Consider the following 8,126-nt stretch of genomic DNA (forward strand, 5'->3'; position numbering starts at 1 on the left):
AGGGCCAGGGTGTGTGGAGGGAGCCCAGCAAGAGAACGGGTTAGTGGGGGGCGGGGGGGGGACGCTGGGGAGAACAGCACCAAGAGGGCCAGGGAAGGGGTGTGCCTGTGTGTATGCTCACCGGCATGTGCCACGTCTCTACTGAGGAGGGCTAAGCCCCGTGTGCACTTCTTTGGGGGACTGTTTGGTGTTCTTGCTTCTGTGCACAGGGAGGGAGACCAAGGACCCTCATAACCTGGCCTGCTCATCAGGCGACTGAGACAACAAGGTGGACAAGTTAGAGCTGGGTGGGAGGGTCCTGGTCGGCTGAGGAAGTGGAGGGGCAACCCTTGCTGGTTGGTCCAGGGGTCCCCCAGAACAGGCTTTGGGCCTCCCATGGGCATCAGGAGAGGTGGGTCAGGTCATGAGTGGCCCCATTCAACAGCCCACCCCCATCCCTGCCAGGGCACAAGAAGGAGGGGAGAAGAGTCATGGGGAGAGTGATGAGACAGGTGTACTGCCAGGGCCGACCCCTCCAGGAAAAATGAGACAGAACAATAAGGAAGCACAAGATCTCATATGTTGCTGTGCTCCAAACCCCTCCACCCACACCCCCAACAATAACAGGGTGCTCTGAGACCCACCAGATGTACACAATGAATATCCTCATTTCCTTATTTATTTTGAGGTTTATAGGATTGCCCTGCACACTCTGCAAAGCAGGGATCATTATCCCACTTTAAAAATGTGGAACAGAGGCCTGGAGACACATGAAGATTCAGCCCAGTTGATGCTGCTGGGGCCTGACCAGGTGGGGGACACCCAGGCATCACGATTCTCGATCCAGAGTGGTCCAAGAGGGGCTTGGTGGCCCCATGGGTTACTAGATTGACCCCTGGAGACAAAGCATGGAAGGTCAGTGATGGGGAGAGGGGAGAGCAGGTGGGGCCAGAAAGAGGGAGACTGAAAAGAAAGGAGTAAGGCTGTCATTCCATTAAACTCAAGTGCAGGTTTGGAGTTTAATTGGGTTCTGATTTCAGATAATGTTAGAGTTGGAATGAAGGTTGGATGAAGGTTGGGGTGAAGGTTGGGGTTAATTGGAATTATGAGGCTGAGGTCAGATTTGAGGTTGAGATGGTAATTAAGGTTGAGATTAGGGTTAGCATAACAGCCAGAGCGGAGGCTAGGGTTGATGGCTGGGATCCATGTTATGATACAGAACAGGGTTTTCGTTTCATTTACAGCTATGCTTGAAATGCAATCAAAGGGTGGGTGGAGACTGATGTAGAATTGGGATTACAGCTGGATTAGAATTGAGTTTTGAATTTGAATGAGAATAGACTGTGGTTAGGGTTAGAACATGGGTTAAAGTTATATGGGCAGGAAGATGCATTAGGTTTTATTTATAACACAGAAAGACCTCAGCCTCCACCTGCTAAAGCCAAGTTGGGCTAGAATTTTTATCCCTGTGCTCTGGGAGAATGCTGATGGCACGTGTTGATTGGGGACCAGAGATTTGGGGGAGAATTACAAATATACATGAGCCCATCTGATGGGTATGAAGCAACTTAATCCAATGATTTGTAACCTCTGAAGTCCTGCTCCGCAACCTCAGCTCACCACCTATAAAGCTCCCAGCAGTCATCTGGGGAGGGGATACAGGATGCCATTTTCAATGAGGGGGGCTCTCACGCCACATTGAACCAGCAGATGGGGTCTATCAGAAAAGTAGGTTTACTGGGGGGGGGGGGGTCCTGGTTTTGGAGTCTAAGGGACAGGAAGGAGTTGGGGAAGACTGAGGGCTGAGGTGCTCCTAGGAGAACAGGCACTTTTGAGGGTACCATGCAGGGGCCCCTCCAAGCCTCAAAGGGCAAGGCACATTTTTGCTCTCCTCTGACCCACTGAGGGCTAATTGCCACCTCCTTGCAATTTGGGGCCCATAAAAGAAGCTGCCAGCCTTCCTGCCTTGTGCCCTGAGCCCTGCTTGGCTGGGGGGGGGGGGGAGTGGTGAAGTGAGGGCACTGGGTATCAGTTTAATTTAGGTCTAGCCCCGTGGTTAGCAAACTGCGGCTCACGAGCCACATGCGGCTCTTTGGCCCCTTGAGTGCGGCTCTTCCTAAGCCTTAGGAGTACCCTAATTAAGTTAATAACAATGTACCTACCTATATCGTTTAAGTTTAAAAAATGTGGCTCTCAAAAGAAATTTCAATTGTTGTACTGTTGATATTTGGCTCTGTTGACTAATGAGTTTGCCGACCGCTGGTCTAGCCCATGGCCCCCTCCCTCTGGAACCATCCCACAGCCCAGGTTTGTCTCTGAGCTTCATCTTCAGTAGAGGAAGAGGGCCCGCTCCTGGGAGGACCCTACCCCAAGTCCTCTCTCTCCTTTTCCCCAACCTGTCTCCACCCAAACATCCTATTTCCCCACCACTTCCTTTTCAGGTCCCATAAAGGTCTGAACAGAATCTGGAGACTCCTGGGGGGTTCCCTGTGTGCCCCCAGGAGAGACAGTGATTACTAAGAAGCAGAGGAACACAGGTGGCACCCAATGACTCATCTAGGGTCCTGAGAGAAAGGCAGGAGGCAGAAGGCCAGGCTGTGACCTCGGGCCCAACACACAAATTTCCAAAAAGGGTCCCTTGCTTTTCCCTGAGAAATTTAGAGCTGTCCAGGGGAGAATGGCCCCTCTTTTTTGCATACCCCACGGTTTGGGTTGTATTTGCTTCTATTCTAAGACAGAAACAGAAACTCAAGGACAGAGACTTAGAAAGCAATGAACAGAGACAGAGAAGGAAAGAGGCCGGTACAGGACCCAGAGAAGCCAGAGACTGTTTCTGAAATGAGGCACGGCCTGACCGCAGAACAGCTGGGGGAAGGACAGGAGGAAGGCTTGGTCCACCTACTCTTCCTCCAAAGTGCCCTTCACAGCAACTTGGCACAAAACCCTGTAGGCCCCGCCCCCACCTGCCCAGACTGTCCCTCCAACTCCTCTCCCAGACCCCCTGAGCTCAGGCTCAAGTTCCCATCTCCTCTCCAGCCCTCCTCCCCTCCCTCTGCAATTTGACCCTTTTTTTTTTCTTTTCCACATATATTTTCATTGATTTCAGAGAGGAAGGGGGGGAGAGAGAGAGATAGAAACACCAATGATGAGAGAGAATCATTGATCAGCTGCCTCCTGCACGCCCTACGCTGAGTATTGAACCCACAACCCAGGCATGTACCTTTGACCAGAATCGAACCCAGGGCCCTTCAGTCCACTGGCCAACACTCTATCCACTGAACCAAACCAGGCAGGGTAATTTGACCCTTTCTAAAGTGCACACACACACACACACACACACACACACTCAGCAGGCTCCCTTGCACCTCTCCCGAGTCCTCATGTAGACCAGGCTCACCCCACAACCCCAAGGAGTGACAGCAGAGTCCTGGAATGGCCATGCAGAGAAGGCCGCTGAGGAAAGGTCTGGGGGCAGGAGTCAGGAGCGGTGCAGGATGGACAACATGCTAAGCCTCAGAGAGAGCAGACAAGGCACCTTGTGGACACAGTCACAGAGAAGCCAGGGAGCCGCTCCAGCTACTGCCCTTCCCCCCCCCCCCCCCCCCCCCCCCCCGCTCCCGGTGAAGGGCTGGGGCTGGAGAACTACCAGTTGAGGCCATGTTGGATGAGAAGAGTGGGGGCTTAGAGATGGTGTAGGTGGTGTGATGGGAGAATGTCAAGTTCAGTTGAAGACGGGTTAGAGCTAATTAGAAATAAAAGTCATGTGTGGGGTTCTGTTTCAGAATTTGGGTTAGGGTTAGGGTCTGAGGTCCAGATGAGGACCAATAGGCAAGAGTTTTGGACACATGTGACCTTGGGAGTCCCTGAGCCCCTACTCAGGCTTCCCAAGCCTCAGCAATTCCTGCTGGTCCACCCCAGAATGGGGGATGCCAGGAGGGAGCCTGCTGGATATACCCACGTCTCCCCCATCGAGTGATATCCTGGAGCTGGCCCAGACTCGTAAGAGCAAACAGTCTGAAATAAACTCTTTATTGCACTAAAAATAAAAATAAAACAGTGAATGGCACTGCAATGGGCCCCATTACTGAAAGGAGTGGCTGTCAGCACTGTGACAAAGGGTGGCTGATTAGGTGCTATGAGCTGAACTGTTATCAAGGGAATCGTGGAGGAAAGAAGAATTCGCTTGTGAGGAGTATGTGAATTCCTGATGACACACCTGAAGAAGAATTAAGAGACGCTAAAGATAAAAGATTTCCACCTCACCAGGATCAACCATATACTGCTGAACCTTTATCTGCTCAGCAAATGGGCTGGGCCTTGCCCTAGGCCCCGGGAGCAGCAATTAATGGAATGCAGCATCTGTCCTAGAGCATCCAGTCTGTTGAGGGAGACAGACAAGGGTGGGGGTGCCAACCCCTTGTCCCAACATGATAAGCTATGGTGACCACAGCGAGGCCCGGGCCTGGTGGGAAGGATGTCTGGTGCGTATCTGATGATGTGCGGGAGGACTGAGAGTGGAGAGAGGTGGCTGGAAGAGTACTTGGGTCCTTGGAAACTAAACTCGAACCCTACCAGAGACCACAGAGAAGAGAGTGTGTCAAGAGAGACAGCCCTTGATGGTTGTATTTGGACTGAGGAGGAAAGATCCTTGAGGACTGAATCCCTGGGGCCTTCTGCCCAGTCTACCAGAGACCTCACTGGGATCAGAGCCAGGTCTGAGAGAGAGAGAGAGAGAGAGAGAGAGAGAGAGAGAGAGAGAGAGAGACCTTGTTTGGATGGACTAATCCATATGCCCACTGGGACTCTGACCCCTGAATGTGTAGAAATAAAGTTTGCCTTTGATTCTCTAGTCTGGGTTCCCCCAATAGATATCCGCAGAGGGAAACTGTGCTTCCCTCAGTCCCCAGCAGCCCCAGGCCTGCCTTGCTTCCCCAGCAGGCGACAGAGCTAAGCTGGGTGTGTGCCTACTAAGCCTGTCCTGACCAGCCCTCCCTCCGCTCTCCATGTTTGTTTCCTGTTGCCTGGACACTGACTAGGAAAGGGGAAGGAGTGTGGGGAAGGTGGTGCCAGTGGGGGCAGGGCTCAGAGCACCACACATCGCCCAGGGCAGGAGAGCTACATGCCCAGCCAATGGATAAAGTGGAAGGTTCCTGGCTTTCCCTGTCTTCCTCCCTCTAACAACCCACTCACCCCCAGCCCCCGCAAAAAAAAAAAAAAAAAAGGATTCAGAAAAGCCATGTGTTTCCAGAACTTTGGACACAGGGTCAGGCTGTAGAGGAGCTGGGACAGGAGGTATCGGAAGGGGCATCATGTAAAAAAAATCCTGAACTTGTTTAGGGTGGTCCCGAAGCACTGGGGGTGCACAGGGAGACATACTGACTCAGTAGTAAGAACTTTCTGAGCACCGGAGCTGATCTGAGACGGTTTGGGTTGTTTTATGACTCTTAGGAAGTGCAAACAAGCTCTGACCGTTTGATTTAGAGATTACAAGGGCGATTCAAGCAGCAGTGGGTTCCTGAGGTCCTTTCCAGCCTTGAGATTCTATGTTCTGGTGCTCACACCCATTAGCCCAGGGACAGTTTTCCCCGGGCCTGTGGGAAAGCTCCTTAGCTCTGGGCAGTTCCTCCTCCCCCCACTCACTCCCACCCCCTTGACTTCTATTTCTAAGAGAAGGGGACTTCTAAAGAAGCCACCCAAAACCTCAACCTTATTCCTGTCCCAGCCAAGTCATCAAAGGGCATTGAGATAATGGTGACCCCTCTCCCAAGAGGACATGGAGAATGCAAGGAGGAATGCAGAGCCTGCACTGCCAGAACATCCCAGCTGGGAGAGTGGGAGCTAAGAAAGAGGAAAGGTCTAAGCCAGCAGTTCTCAACCTGTGGGTCGCGACCCCTTTGGGGTTGAACGACCCTTTCTTTTTTTTATATATATATAATTCTTTCGAATGACCCTTTCACAGGGGTCGCCTAAGACCATCGGAAAACACATATATAATTACATATTCTTTTTGTGATTAATCACTATGCTTTAATTATGTTCAATTTGTAACAATGAAATTGGGGGTCACCACAACATGAGGAACTGTATTAAAGGGTCGCGGCATTAGGAAGGTTGAGAACCACTGGTCTAAGCTATTGAAAGCCAGTCAAATCAAGAACAATTTAGCCTTTTCTGGGACTCGAGAGTTCTGTGATGTTGGGAATGACCTTCTTCCAGGTAACGTTGGTGTGATTTGCCAGTATAGATCTCAGAGTATGGAAGGGAGAGAGAATGGGGGGCAGGTCACCTTGACAGCAGCCTAGGCTAAGGGCGAGACCTCTGGTCTGGATGAACCCTCCCCTCCCCCAGGCTCCTGCTCTGGAGAAGGACCCATCGGGATGGATGTGAGTGAGGAACTCGATGGGCTCCACTCTCAGACTTCTTGTCTGAGACTCCAGCGTCTTCCCTCCACTGTCACCTAAATGGAGGCCACGCTTCCTCACCCCAAAAGCCCTGTCTGGCTTTGAACTCTCTGAGCCCCTTTCATCCTGGTCCAATCAAAGTGCTTTTACTGAGACCAATGAATGCCCGGGCCCAAGTCACAGATGTGGATGCTGAGGCTCTCAGAGGTGCTGGAGGACATCCCAGCCCCCTCCTGAGTCAGGGACAGCCTGGCTGGGCCACCAGGGCAGACTGCTGAGTCATGACCAACTGGAGCTGCTGCTTCGGCAGGTGCCAAGGCTCTGAGACAGCCTCCAAGTCACAGCAGAGCATGACACACGCAACAGGCACACGCGGGCAGGTGGGACATGCAGTCCAGCCAGGAGCTGGAGGACCTGTGATCAGGCGGTCATTGCATGAAGACCTGATTCCGTGCTGCATGGCGGGGCCCAGTCACTGGATTTTCCAGGCCATACCATCCCAGGCTGACATTGCAGGGACAGGAATTGTCAGGAGGGGAGGCAGAAGAAAGGGAGCAGAGAAGCCATCAGGGATCCATACAATAAAGTCAGTAGTGTAGACACTTTATTTTCCCTGCAAGCTTCTCACACCTTTATATCAACCAAGGGAACGCACCCAACAGCGCTTCCTACTCATCCGTAGATTTCCCCAGCACCGCTCTTCCCTTTTCAATTTCCCAGACACCCCTGAGCTGATTCAGTGGCTTGGAGGGGCACGCAGAGCTCATTTAGTCCCCTGAGAATTAGGACTAATTTCCAACCTCCAGCAATGAGACTGAGGCTAGTTGTTCCTGAGCTGGCAGGTCCACCGTCTTCAACAAATTCCAATTTTCTCTCTTCTTGGTCTCAGGGTCTCACCCCTCCACTCTGCGAGTTGGGCTCACACAGTCCCCTGTTGGCTCTGCCAACAGTACCACGCCTGACCCCACCAGCCCCCAGTTAACAGCAGGGATCTTTGCCCTGTAATTATTCTCACTGCCATTCGTGAGTGAGGGTAGTGGAGAGTTTATAAAAGATGCCCCGATGTGGCCAGCTGGCCTCAGATGCCAGCTGCTGGCCCAGCTGTCGGGAATGTCCTACTTTTAGGAACAAGGTTCTGATAAGTCGGGCCAGTCCTGAAGCCCAAGGAAGCCTGTGCAGAGCTTCTCAGGAATCCAGAGGGAAGAAACTGAACCTCTCTGCCACACCACGAGTCAATTCCAAGAATTCCTTGACGGGGAAAAACCCTGAGGGCTGGACTCTGAGCTTCTCTCCCAAACCAGTTCACCTGCTCCGAGGTGACTACACGCCTCCATCTGAAGCCAGACCTTGATTCATGTAACCCCTGCCGCGTCCAAGCCATGTTTGAGACAGGCTCACTATCAGCCCTTGGGATCTGCCAGGCCCTGCAGACCTGCATTTTCACCAGCAGCAGCAGTTCCGGTGAAATGCTAGCCTTGCTTTCAACCTATGAACTTGGCTCTTTTTCTTTTTTTCTCCATGGGCTCAGAAGTTAGCAGTGCGCATGCACCCTCTTTTCTCCTTGCCCTGGACTCCAAGGAGCCCCTCCCTCCCAGCCCTGAGATGGATGGCTTATGTGAGGAGCTGAGCAAACTCCAGGCACCCAAGGCCATGTCTGGCTTTCCTGTCCAGAGGGTCCCCTGAAATGGGTAGAAGCTCACTCCTTGGTCTCTGCGGGTACTAATCGGTGATGCTCAGAGAAAGCGG

The sequence above is a fragment of the Myotis daubentonii genome, chromosome 18, assembly GCF_963259705.1.
Source record: "Myotis daubentonii chromosome 18, mMyoDau2.1, whole genome shotgun sequence".
In the NCBI taxonomy this organism is placed as follows: domain Eukaryota; kingdom Metazoa; phylum Chordata; class Mammalia; order Chiroptera; family Vespertilionidae; genus Myotis; species Myotis daubentonii.